The sequence below is a fragment of the Piliocolobus tephrosceles genome, chromosome 8, assembly GCF_002776525.5.
Source record: "Piliocolobus tephrosceles isolate RC106 chromosome 8, ASM277652v3, whole genome shotgun sequence".
NCBI lineage: Eukaryota > Metazoa > Chordata > Mammalia > Primates > Cercopithecidae > Piliocolobus > Piliocolobus tephrosceles.
This window is the reverse complement of record NC_045441.1, coordinates 29,501,732-29,515,902: the sequence shown is the minus strand read 5'-3', so window position 1 is coordinate 29,515,902 and position 14,171 is coordinate 29,501,732.

Sequence of the window (14,171 nt, the reverse complement as noted above, 5' to 3'; positions counted from 1 at the left end):
TGTTTTTGTTCAGTGGGCCAAGAAACTTGGTGACAGTCTCCCCTTGGGCAGCCCACAGTATCTTTACATTCACCAGAAGTATCTCTCATTTCTGGGTACAAAAAAAAATCAACATTCTTGAAAAGAATAAGCATAATACATACATGTGGGAATAATTCAAATAACTAGGTAAATTTTGAAATGATATAACTTGGAAGAGACAACATGTGAAAGCACAGGGCTCAGGCAACATAATAATGTTTCTTTGTTTATATGCAATTCCCAGAAAAAGATGTAGTTGATGCTTAAAATACAATCTCTTTGGTTTGGTCAGTTTCTTTTTGGACATTATTATAAGGGGAGGAAGCTGGAAATAAACTCATCTCCAAATGATCTTCCTGGAAACCTGCCTAAAAGAGTGGTACATAGGTTTGAAAATAAACAAGCTGGGCAGATTAGGGTAGAAAAGTTTCCAGGAGCTGATCCATTACACTTCTATCTAACAAGAACATTGAACTCAGCTGTGTTCCTTATCAAAAGTCAACCTGGAGCCATTGTGTGATCAGCCCAGGAAGAGCCAACTCACCCACCCTTTTCCCATTGAATTGCTTACTATTTTCATGACACAAATGGATTTTTTAACCTAGAACTTCTCACTAGTAATGCAAGTATGCTGTCTTGAGCAAAACTCTCCATTTTTCTGATGTGTATGTGTGTGTGTGTGTGTGATTTGTCTTTGAAGGAATTCGTATTCCTTCACTACCTTCCTTCTGAGAGGTGACTTCGTATTTGTACACTACCTTCCTTCTGAAAGGTGAAGCCCGCTGGGCTTCTGGGTCAGGTGGGGTCTTGGAGAACTTTTCTGTCTAGCTAAAGGATTGCAAATGCACCAATCAGTGCTCTGTGTCTAGCTAATCAGGTAGGGAACTTGGAGAACTTTTCTGTCTAGCTAAAGGATTGTAAACACACGAATCAGCGCTCTGTGTCTAGCTAATTGGGTGGGGACTTGGAGAACTTTTCTGTCTAGCTACAGGATTGTAAATGCACCAATCAGCACTCTGTAAAAACGCACCAATCAGCACTCTGTGTTTAGTTAAAGGTTTATAAATGCATCAATCAGCACTCTGTAAAAATGGACCAATCAGCACTCTATAAAATGGACCAATCAGCTATCTGTATAATGGACCAATCAGCTCTCTGTAAAATGGACCAATCAGCAGGATGTGGGTGGGGCCAAATAAGGGAATAAAATAAGGAAATAAAAGCAGGCCACCTGAGCCAGCAGCTCACACTACCTTTGTGAGCTGTAACAGAAGGCCTGCAGCTTCACTCCTGAAGTCAGCGAGACCAGGAACCCACTGGGAGGAACAAACAACGCTGGATGTGCCACCTTTAAGAGCTGTAACACTCACTGTGAAGGTCTGCAGCTTCACTCCCGAAGTCAGCAAGACCACGAACTCAGGGGAGGGAAGAAACTCCAGACACATCTGAACATCTGAAGGAACAAACTCTGGACACACCATCTTTAAGAACTGTAATACTCAACGCGAGGGTCCATGGCTTCATTCTTGAAGTCAGTGAGACCAAGAACCCACCGGAAGGAACCAATTCTGGACACGCTTCAATCTTAGGTTTTGATTGCTTTGAAGCAAATGAAGAAGAGCTGGGATTTTCTGAGTCCTCCTCTCCCACTTCAGCCACAAAAGGTGTGAGATGAAGTCCATCCTAGCAAAACCCAAGGTTGGGGAAGGAGGTGACTGATCACAAAAGAGAAAGGTCTGTCAGCTGGTGTCTTTGTTCACACTCCCTTGCTGACTTAATGAGGGAGGCTTTGGTCACACTCTCTCTCCTTCCTAGGAAGGCAGGTGTGGCACTGTGTGTGATCCCATCTGTCTCCGGAGCATTCCCTTAAAAAGGGCCTACATATGGATGAGCAGTCCAGCCTTTAAAGGACAGTTAAATTGCATTTGGTAAATGTTAATCCAGTTTGAAGTATTTTTAAATATTTTGAATCCACTATGTGATTTAAAGTAACTTTTATCAGGAGTGTGGGGGGATGGGGGGGCTGAGGGTGGAGGAGGAATCATATCAGTCACAGTAGACCATGATAGTGTTTTCTAATATCATGTGTATGTGTATGTGCACAGTATTTTGTTCCCTTCATAAGAGAGTCTTCCAATCTTTTAAGAATAAACATTCAACTTCAAAAATCTTTGTGGTAAGTAAAGGCTTTTCAGACTTTCCTGCTCAAGTAAATGGTCACACGACCAGTGATATAAGTGTGTGATTGCTGTCAAACATGCACTAGTACACGTATACGTGTTTGTGGACTAATGCATTAAGTTTTTGGGAGAGAAGCAATGTGCTAGTAAGATACATCAAAAGAAACATAAATGAGCTATAATACTGAAGACCGTATGAAAATGGAGGAAATTTATATGAACAATTTCTCATTTTCTGTGAGATAACCATGAGAAACTTTGGAAAAACAACAAATTGAAAAAGTTACCCAAATGTCTCCAAGATGATGTAATATATACTTATAATGTTTCTCTTGAAAAATATCTTTCTAGGGCTACTAAAGTGCATGGCCTCTGAATCTCCAACATCTTTTAGATCTATGGGGCATTTGAAAGTATTTATGGTATCTGAAATGCTTATGTATTGTCCAGGATTTTGTCTGGTTTCAAACATATTGTTTGGACCTGGAAGCAAAATGGAGAATACTTCCAATAGCACTAATGGGACTCTTCTCACAAATACTGATGTCATTTATGTACCATGACTGATTTAAGAATAAACTTGTGGGGAAATAAAACATTGGCATGAGCACAGATCTACATATTGGAAGTCACAACTTCCAAAGACATTGCAGAGAAACAACTCTCATTTTTTCACTATGAGAAACAGCTTTTGAAGCAGATGAGGTGCTATGACCTTTTGTGGGTAGTTGTTTATTCACTTCACAAAGGGCCCAAAATCTACTGATCATCATAAGCAATTGGGCAATGTGGCATCAAAGGTTTCTGAGGATTTCCAGGCAAGATGGCCAAACGGGAATGGCTCCAGTCTGCAGCTCCCAGCGACACCAAAGCAGAAGGTGGTGACTTCTGCATTTCCAACTGAGGTACCCAGCACATCTCAATGGCACTGGTTAGACAGTGGGTGCAGCCCACAGAGGGTGGACAGAAGCAGGGTAGAGAGTTGCCTCACCCAGAGAGCACAAGGGGTCGGGGAACTCCCTCCCCTAGCCAAGGGAAGCCATGAGGGACTGTGCCTTGAGAAATGGTGCACTCCGGCCCAGATACTATGCTTTTCTGACTGTCTTTGCAACCCACAGACCAGGAGATTCCCTCAGGTGCCTACCTCACCAGTGCCCTGGGTTTCAAGCACAAAGCTGGGTGGCCTTTTGGGCAGACACTGAGCTAGCTGTAGGAGTTTTTTTTTCATACCCCAGTGGCGCCTGGAACACCAGCAAGACAGAGCAGCTCACTGCCCTGGAAAGGGGGCTGAAGCCAGGGAGCCAAGTGGTCTTGCTCAGCAGATCCCACCCATGGAGCCCAGCAAGCTAAGATCCACTGGCTTGAATTTCTTGCTCCCAGCACAACAGTCTGAAGTTGACTTGGGATGCTCCAGTTTGGTGGTGGAAGGGGCGTCCACCATTACTGAGGCATGAGTAGGTGGTTTTCCTCTCACAGTGTAAACAAAGCTGGCTGGAAGTTCAAACTGGGCAGAGCCCACCACAGCTTGGCAAAGCTGCAGTAGCCAAACTGCCTCTCTAGATTCCTCTCTTCTGGGCAGGGCATCTCCAAAAGAAAGGCAGCAGCCCCAGTCAGGGGCTTTTAGATAAAACCCCCATCTCCCTGGGACAGAGCACTTGGGGGAAGGTACAGCTGTAGGCACAGCTTCAGCAGACTGAGATGTTCTGGCCTGCTGGCTCTGAAGAGAGCAGCAGACCTCCCAGCACAGCACTCAAGCTCTGATAAGGGACAGACTGCCTCCTCAAGTGGGTGCCTAATCCCAGTGCCTCCTGACTGGGAGACACCCCATAGCAGGGGTTGATAGACACCTCATACAGGAGAGCTCTGGCTGGCATCTGGTGGGTGCCCCTCTGGGATAAAGCTTCCAGAGGAAGGAACAGGCAGCAATCTTTGCTGTTCTGCAGCTTCCTCTGGTGATACCCAGGCAAACAGGGTCTGGAGTGAACCTCCAGCAAACTCCAGCAGACCTGCAACAGAGGGGCCTGACTGTTAGAAGGAAAACTAGCAAACAGGAAGCAATAGCATCAACATCAACAAAAAGGATAACCACTCAAAAGCTCCATCCAAAGGTCACCAATGTCAAAGATCAAAGGTAGACAAATCCATGAAGATGAGGAAAAACCAGCGCAAAAAGGCTGAAAATTCCAAAAACCAGAATGCCTCCTCTCCTCCAAAGGTTCACAACTCCTTGCCAGCAAGGGAACAAAACTGGACAGAGAATGAGTTTGATGAATTGACAGACATAGGCTTCACAAGGTGGGTAATAGCAAACTCCTCCAACCTAAAGGAGTATGTTTTAACCCAATGCAAGGAAGCTCAGAACCTTGATAAAAAGTTACAGGAACTGCTAACTAGAATAACCAGTTTAGAGAAGAACATAAATGACCTGATGGAGCTGAAAAACACAGCACGAGAATTTCGTGAAGCATACACAAGTATCAATAGCTGAACAGATCAAGCAGAAGAAAGGATATCAGAGGTTGAAAATCCCCTTTATGAAATAAAGCATGAAGACAAGATTAGAGTAAAAAAGAATGAAAAGGAATGAACAAAGCCTCCAAAATATATGGGACTATGTGAGGAGACAAAACCTACGTTTACCTGGTGTACCTGAAAGTGATGGGGAGAATGGAACCAAGCTGGAAAACACACTTCAGGATATTATCCAGGAGAACTTTCCCAACCTAGCAAGACAGGCCAACATGCATATTCAGCAAATACAGAGAACATCACAAAGATACTCTTTGAGAAGAGCAACCCCAAGACACATAATCATCAGATTCACCAAGGTTGAAATGAAGAAAAAAATGTTAAGGGCAGCCAGAGAGAAAGATCGAGCTACCCACAAAGGGAAGCCCATTAGACTAACAGATGATTTCTCTGCAGAAACCCTACAAGCCAGAAGAGTAGGGGCCAAAATGCAACATTCTTAAAGAAAAGAATTTTCAACCCAGAACTTCACATCTAGCCAAACTAAGCTTCATAAGTGAAGGATAAAAAAAATCCTTTATAGATAAAAAAATGCTGAGGGATTTTGTCACCACCAGGCCTGCCTTACAAGAGCTCCTGAAGGAAGCACTAAATACGGAAAGGAAAAACCAGTACCAGCCACTGCAAAAACATACAAAAATGTAAAGACCATCAACACTATGAAGAAACTGCATCAACTAACAGGCAAATAACCAGCTAGCATCAAGGATCAAATTCACACATAACAATATTAACCTTAAATGTAAATCACTAAATACTCCAATTAAAAGACACAGACTGGCAAATTGGATAAAGAATCAAGACCCATCAGTGTGCTGTGTTCAGAAGAGCCATTTCACATGCAAAGACACACATAGGCTCAAAATAAAGGGATGGAGGAAGGTTTACTAAACAAATGGAAAGCAAAAACAAAACAAACAAACAAATAAAAAAACAGGGGTTGTAATCCTACTCTCTGCTAAAACAGACTTTAAACCAACAAAGATCAAAAAAGACAAAGGAGGCCGTTACATAATAGTAAAAGGATCAATGTAACAAGAAGAGCTAACTATCCTAAATATATATGCACCCAGTACAGGAGCACCCATATTCATAAAGCAAGTTCTTAGAGACCTACAAAAAGACTTCAACTCCCACACAATAATAGTGAGAGACTTTTATACCCCACTGTCAATATTAGACCAATCAATGAAACAGAAAATTAACAAGGATATTCAGGACTTGAACTCAGTTCTGGACCAAGTGGACCTAATAGACATCTACAGAACTCTCCACCCCAAATCAACAGAATATACATTTTTCTCAGCACTACATATAACTTATTCTAAAATTAACCACATAATTGGAAGTAAAACACTAACAAATGCAAAAGAACGGAAATCATAACAAACTGTCTCTCAGACCACAGTGCAATCAAATTAGCACTCAGGATTAAGAAACTCACTGAAAACCGCACAACTACATGGAAACTGAACATCCAGCTCCTGAATGACTACTGGGTACGTAACGAAATTAAGGCAGAAATAAATAAGTTACTTGAAATCAATGAGAACAAAGACACAATGTACCAGAATTTCTGGGACACGGCTAAAGCAGTATTGAGAGGGAAATTTGTAGCACTAAATGCCCACAGGAGAAACCAGGAAAGATCTAAAATCAACCCCCTAACATCACAATTAAAAGAACTAGAGAAGCAAGAGGAAACAAATTCAAAAGCTAGAAGACAAGAAATAACTAAGATCAGAGCAGAACTGAAGGAGATAGAGACATGAAAAACCCTTCAAAAAATATATAAATAAATGAATCCAGGAGCTGTTTTTTGGCAAAGATTAACAAAATAGACTGCTAGACAGATGAATAAAGAGGACAAGAAAGAATAATCAAATAGAAACAATGAAAATGATAAAGGGGATGTGACCACTGATCCCACAGAAACACAAACTACCATCAGAGAATACTATAAACCCCTCTACCTGAATAAACTAGAAAATCTAGAAGAAATGGATAAATTCCTAGACACATACACCCTTCCAAGACTAAACCAGGAAGAAGTCAAATCCCTGAATAAACCAATAACAAGTTCTGAAATTGAGGCAGTAAATAATAGCCTAGCAACCAAAAAAAAAAAAAAAAAATCCAGGACCAGACAAATTCCCAACTGAATTCTACCAGAGGTACAAAGAGGAGCTGGTACCATTTCTTCTAAAATTATTCCAAACAATAGAAAAAGAGGAACTCCTCCCTAACTCTTTTTATGAGGCCAGCATCATCCTGATACCAAAACCTGGCAGAGATACAACAAAAAAAGAAAATTTCAGGCCAATATCCCTGATGAACATTGATGCAAAAATTCTCAATAAAATATTGGCAAACCAAATCCAGCAGCACATTAAAAAGCTTATCCACCATGATCAACTTGGCTTCATCCCTGTCATGCAAGGCTGGTCAACAAACACAAATCAATAAACATACTCCATCACATAAACAGAATCAATGACAAAAATCACATAATTATCTCAATAGATGCAGAAAAAGCTTTTGATAAAATTCAGCACCCCTTTTGCTAAAAACTCTCAATGAACTAGGTATTAATGGAACGTATCTCAAAATAATAAGAGCTATTTATGACAAACCCACAGCCAATATCATACTGAATGGGAAAATCTGGAAGCATTCCCTTTGAAAACCAGCATAAGACAAGGATGCCCTCTCTCACCACTCCTATTCAACATAGTACTGGAAATTCCAGCCAGGGAAATCAAGCAAGAGAAAGAAATAAAGGGGATTCAAACAGGAAGAGAGGAAGTCAGATTATCTCTGTTTGCAGATGACATGATTGTATATTTAGAAAATCCCATCGTCTCTGCCCAAAATTTCCTTAAGCTGATAAGCAACTTCAGCAAAGTCTCACGATACTATATCAATGTGCAAAAATCACAAGCATTCCTATACACCAACAACAGACAAACAGAGAGCCAAGTCATGAGTGAACTCCCATTCACAATTGCTACAAAGAGAATAAAATACCTAGGAATCAAACTTACAGGGGATGTGAAGGACCTCTTCAAGGAGAACTACAAACCACTGTTCAAGGAAATCAGACACAAACAAATGGAAAAACATCCCATGCTCACGGATAGGAAGAATCAATATTGTGAAAACGATCATATGGCTTAAAGTAATTTATAGATGCAATGATTTTCCCATCAAGGTACTATTGATTTTCTTCACAGAATTAGAAAAAAACTACTTTAAGTTGTGTACAGAACCACAAAATAACCAATATATTCAAGACAATCCTAAGCAAAAAGAACAAAGCTGGAGGCATCATGCTACCTGACTTCAAACCATACTACAAGGCTACAGTAACAAAAACAACTTGGTACTGGTTCCAAAACAGATACATGGACCAATGGAACAGAACAGAGACCTCAGAAATAATGTCACACATCTACAATCATCTGTTCTTTGACAAACCTGACAAAAACAAGCAATGAGGAAAGGATTCCGTAATTGATAAATGGTGCTAGGAAAACTTGCTAGCCATATGCAGAAAACTGAAATTGCATCCCTTCCTTACATCTTATACAAAAATTAATTCAAGATGGATTAAATATTTAAACATAAGACCTAAAACCGTAAAAACCCTAGAAGAAAACCTAGGCAATATCATTCAGGACATAGGCATGGGCAAATACTTCAAGACTCAAACACCAAAACCAATGGCAACAAAAGCTGAAATAGACAAATGGGATCTAATTAAACTAAAGAGCTTCTGCACAGCAAAAAAAAACTATCATCAGAGTGAACAGGCAACCTACAGAATGGGAGAACATTTTTGCAATCTATCCATCTGACAAAGGGCTAATATCCAGAATTTACAAAAAATTTAAATTTATAAGAAAAACAAACAAACAAACCCATCAAAAAGTGGACGAAGGATATGAACAGACACTTTTCAAAAGAAGACGTTTATGTGGCCAACAAACAAACATGAAAAAAAGCTCATCATCACTGGTCATTAGAGAAATGCAAATCAAAACCACAATGAGATACCATGTCATGCCAGTTAGAATGGCGATCATTAAAAAGTCAGGAAACAACAGATGCTGGAGAGGATGTGCAGAAATAGGAACACTTTTACACTGTTGGTGGAAGTTTAAATTATTTCAGTCATTGTGGAAGACAGTGTGGCGAATCCTCAAGGATCTAGAACTAGAAATAGCATTTGGCCAAGTGATCCTATTACTGAGTGTACACTGAAACGATTATAAATAATTCTACTATAAAGTTACGTGCACACATATGTTTATTGCAGCACTATTCACAATAGCAAAGACTTGGAACCAACCAAAATGTCTATCAAGGATGGACAGGATAAAGAAAATGTGGCACATATACACCATGGAATACTATGCAGCCATAAAAACGAATAAGTTCATGTCCTTTTCAGCGACAAGGATGAAGCTGGAAGCCATCATTCTCAGCAAACTAACACAGGAACTGGAAAACCAAACACGGCATGTTCTCACTAATAGGTGGGAGTTGAACAATGAGAACATATGGGCACAGAGAAGGGAATATCACACACTGGAGCCTGTCAGGGGGTAGGGGAAAGGGGAGGGATAGCATTAGGAGAAATACCTAATGTAGATGACGGATTGATGGGTGCAGCAAACCACCATGGCATGTGTATACCTATGTAACAAATCTGCACATTCTGCACTTGTATTTCAGAACTTAAGCATGATAATAATAATAATAAGGTTTCTCAGGGAGCAGGTTACTGCCAGAGTTGACACTAAATCTGTTTGTGGATTACATTTCAGTCTAAGTGGCATGAATCATGGAATGATGGATGAAGTTACTTATTAAAAGTTGCTTTAGTTATCTATCTTGCAACCGCCTTGGAACACGATCACGGGTTGCAGTTTCTTTAAACAAATAGCCATGCTTGTATTTTCATGCAGAGAAGGAATGGCATGGCTCTAACAAATAAAGAACTAAACTGTAAAAACTATATTCTGTTTGACATTTAGTTGCTTGTGCAATATTACAGGACATGAAGAGAAACTCCAAGATATCCAACAGATTTCTTTGTAAAACAAACAATCTAAAAGACTTGTGTTTTGCCAAACACAGAGTATAAGAGCATTAGTTACTTCTTCTCCATAATCAAATTGGCAATAGAGGCTTCATCGGCTAAGGGAGAAGAGGCCGTTCTGCTGCATACTGGATAGGATAAAAATCATTCTTGCTGCTATTCTTATAATCTCACTAAAAGACAGATTAATGAACTTGGGGTTCTGCACAAACAATATGTGAAGGTTAAGAAAAAGTTGTGAACTGCCTGCTTGAGCATTGAAGATATCACTTAGCACATATGAAGAGACTCTTGGCAATGGCTGGGAAACAAGCATTTAAGGAAATGTCTTTCCAATAATTAGTGGACTGCCAAGCTAACTGAACACACTTCAGTGCTTAAACATGACAAAGAATATAGACTTTATTTAATTAGTTCAGGAAAGTCACTAAACAAACAACATCAGCAACAATAATAAAACACCTCACCATTACAAATTCTGGGGAGGAAGTCAAATTAGATATATAGAGTTGCTATACTGTATTATTTTAAATGTCTGGTTTTCAACAAAAAAAATTCTTAGACATGCAAAAACAAACAAACAAACAAAAGACAAAGTATGGCCCATACACAAAACAAAAGCAGTCAAGAGAACTTGTGCATGACCAAGCCCAGACACTGGACTTACTGTAAAAAGACTTTAAATCAGATAATTTAAACATGTACAAACAAGCAAAGAAAACTATTTCTAAAGAAATAAAGGAAATAATGTCTCATCAATTGGAGAATATCAGTAGAAATAGAAATTATTTTTTAAAAGAATCAAGTAGAAATTATGCAGTTCAAAACTACAACTGAAATGGAAAATTTACTGGAATGGCGCAACAGCAGATTTGAGCTGGCAGAGGGGAGAATTAGGGAACTTGAAGATAAGTTAATTGAGATTATCTAGTCTAAAAAAGAAAAATAAAAATAAATAGAGTCTCAGAGACCTGTGGGACACCATCAAGCATACCAACATATGTATAACATAAGTCTCAGATTAGAGAAGAGAAAAAGGCATAAAAATATTAGAAGATACAATGCATGAAAAATTTCCAAACTTGAAGAAAAATATTAATCTACACATCCATAAAGTTCAACAAATTCTAAGTACGATAAACTCAATGAGATTCAGATCAAGACATTACAATCAGGCTGTCAAAGAATAAACCAAAGAGAGAAACGTAAAAGTAGCAAGACAGAAGCAAGTCATGAAACACAAAGATCATCACATACAAAAGATAATCAATAGTATTAATCGCTGATTTCTCATTTAAAAAACGATGGATACCAGAAATCAGTAGAACGACACAAAGTACTGAAAGAAAACAATTGTCAACCAAAAATTTTATATCCAGCAAAATTGTTCTTCAAAATAAAATTTGAAAAGAAATAAAGACATTCCCAGATAAACCAAAACCAAGAGAATGTGTCACTAGCAAACCTGCCCTAACATACTTTAAAAAGCCCTTTAGAATGAAATAAAAGAGTAACTTAAATCCACATGAACAAATAAAGACCACTAGTAGATAAGCACATAGGAGCTGGATGAGTCTATTGCTGCTTGCTACTCCCTACTCCATTTGCTGACTCTTCTCTGCAGCAGAGGCCGTTGCACTCCTTCTTGGAACTTTACCCCAGTGGCCAGAGAACTGCCCTCCAATCCCCACTGGAACCACAGCTTGTATCCACATTTGCAAAGCCAGAGTGTGGACTTCCCTGACTCAGCCCCCACCTGACTTTGCCCCTCTACCCACTATGGTCGCTTAATACAAAGGACAGAAGCTTTTGAGAGATCTGTGGTCCTGCCCATTGCCTGAGACACCAGAGTAGTTCCCCTGGGTAGCATAAAGCAAGCATAAATCCCATCACTACCTCCTAGCTAAGGCCAACCAACACAGTCTGTTACAGCATCTGTAGGCAGAAGAACAGAGTGCCATGAAAAACAAAACAAAACAAAAACAAACAAACAAAAAAAACCCCAAAAACTTGTATGTGACCTCAGATATCACCATTGCCTGCATCATCCTGGCTAACCAGGAGGTTCTGAGTCTATTCATGAATTATTACTACAGCTGGCATTTGAAAAAGCCAACTCTAAGGCTATTGCTAAACAAGGTATCTCACAGATTCTATATTACTCTTCTGCCACCCCCATCAGAGTTGGTGCTGGTACCTGTTCCTGGGAGATTAGATGACAGGTCACATTACTCTAACCCTTGCAGATATTGCTCAGCACCAGCCTGGAGTACAGAGTGGCAACCCCACTGGGTGGCTAGACTCAGAGGAGCAGCAGCATTCACATTAGTTTGGCCCTCAGGGAGGGACTCTTATTCCTGGGGCAAGGGAAGTCCATCACTTCAAGGGAGCACCCCATGGGACCAAATAATCCACATGGTAGACCTTGAGTCTCAGAACTTTTGTTTGTGGAAATTTTCATTCAGCAGAGCCACAGGTGCAGGGCTGGGCTCAGTGGTGGAAAGCCTACAGCTCTACCCCAATAGTCAAGCAGCCCTGGTGCTTGTGAAAGGTTTGGTGAAAAGACTTCTTCTTCCCCTCACCCACTACTGCAGACACAGCAGTGCTTCTCCTGCAGGAGCTTGGTGTGGGTGCATCTGTAGACAGCCTTTCTAGAACCCTTTAGGGTGACTGCATCCTCACAGAAGGAGTGCCCTCCAGGTTCAGGCTTGCATGAGGGGTAGAGTTACAATACTTCTCTACGTGAAACATCAGCATTCAGCATTCCTGCAGACAAAAAGAGATGCCTGTTAAATCTGAATAGCTAGAATACTGGATCAGGAATGTGACTGGGAGGTAGACCACTTTCCTGATGGCCTGGCAGTGGAGTTGAGGTGGCTTCTTTCTTTCCCTCTAAAAAGACCTCAGTGTGTTTCACTGGGCACTCTCCCAACTGCCTCTGTCAAAACTTGGACACCTGCCCACCACTGGGTATTGCATTTACCCACTGGTTTTAGCCACAGCTGGTTTTTACCCATAGATACATCCTCTACTGCCTGAAATCTGAACTATGCAACCCAGTAAATAAAACACTGGGGAAAAATTAATAAACAAATAAGTGTACACCAATAGGGAATGACATAAGCCTCAAGAGACCGCTACCATTCCAACCCCACAGAAGATAGTGAACCTGCTCACACACTGAGCACATTGCTACTACAACCAGCATCTGAGAAAGCCATTTTACAAAGACTCTTTATGATGAACAAACTCTTACAGAGTCTTCACCCTTGAAGGCACCAAGAGCTGAATTGAGTTTCAATAAACTATAATCATTAAAGTCACATCTTCAAGGGGGGAAAAGAAATTAAAAGATAAACAGTCAAAAAATAAATTAAAAATAATTAGAAGAAATTATCAACTCAAATTAGAGAGAACCAGAAAAATAATTCTGGCAATATGACAAAACAGGGTTCTGTAACACCCCTAAAAGATCACACTAGCTCTCTAACAATGCATACAGACCAAGATGACATCTTCAAAATACCAGATAAAAAATTCAAGAAGTTGATTATTAAGTTACTCAAGGAGATACAAGAGAAAAGTGAAAACCAACATAAAGAAATGTAAAAGAAATTCAGGATATGAATGAAACATTTTCTAAAGAGATAGATATTTTTAAAAAAACTAATCAGAACTTCTGGAAATAAAAGACACATTTAGGGAATTACAGAATGCACTGGGAAGTTTTAATAATAGACTAGATCAAGTAGAAGAAATAATTTCAGAGCTTGAAGACAAAGCTTTCAAATTAACCCAATCAGATAAAAATTTAAAAAGAGAGAGAATGAAAAGAAACAATGTCTCCAAGAAATATGGCTTTATGTATATCAGCCAAACCAAAGAATCATTAGTGTTCCTGAGGGAGAAGAAAAAACAAAAAGTGTGGAAAACTTATTTGAGGGAATAATTGAGGAAAACCTCCTGGGGCTTGCTGGAGATTCAGACATCAAAATACAAGAGCCCAAAGAACTACTAGGAGATTCATTGCAAAAAGAATATCACCTCGCTATATAGTCATCAGATTATCTAAACTCAATGTAAAGGAAAGAATTATGAGTATTGAAACAAAAGTATCATGTAACACCTACAAAGGAAAACCTATCAAACTAGCAGCAGAATTATCAGCAAAACCATACAAGCCAGAACGGACTGGGGTCCTATCTTCAGCCTCCTCAAATGGAATAACTATCAGCCAATAATTTTGTATCCAGTAAAATTAGGTTTCATAAATGATGCAAAAATAAAGTATCTTTCAGACAAGCAAATGCTGGGGGAATTTGTCACTACCAGACCAG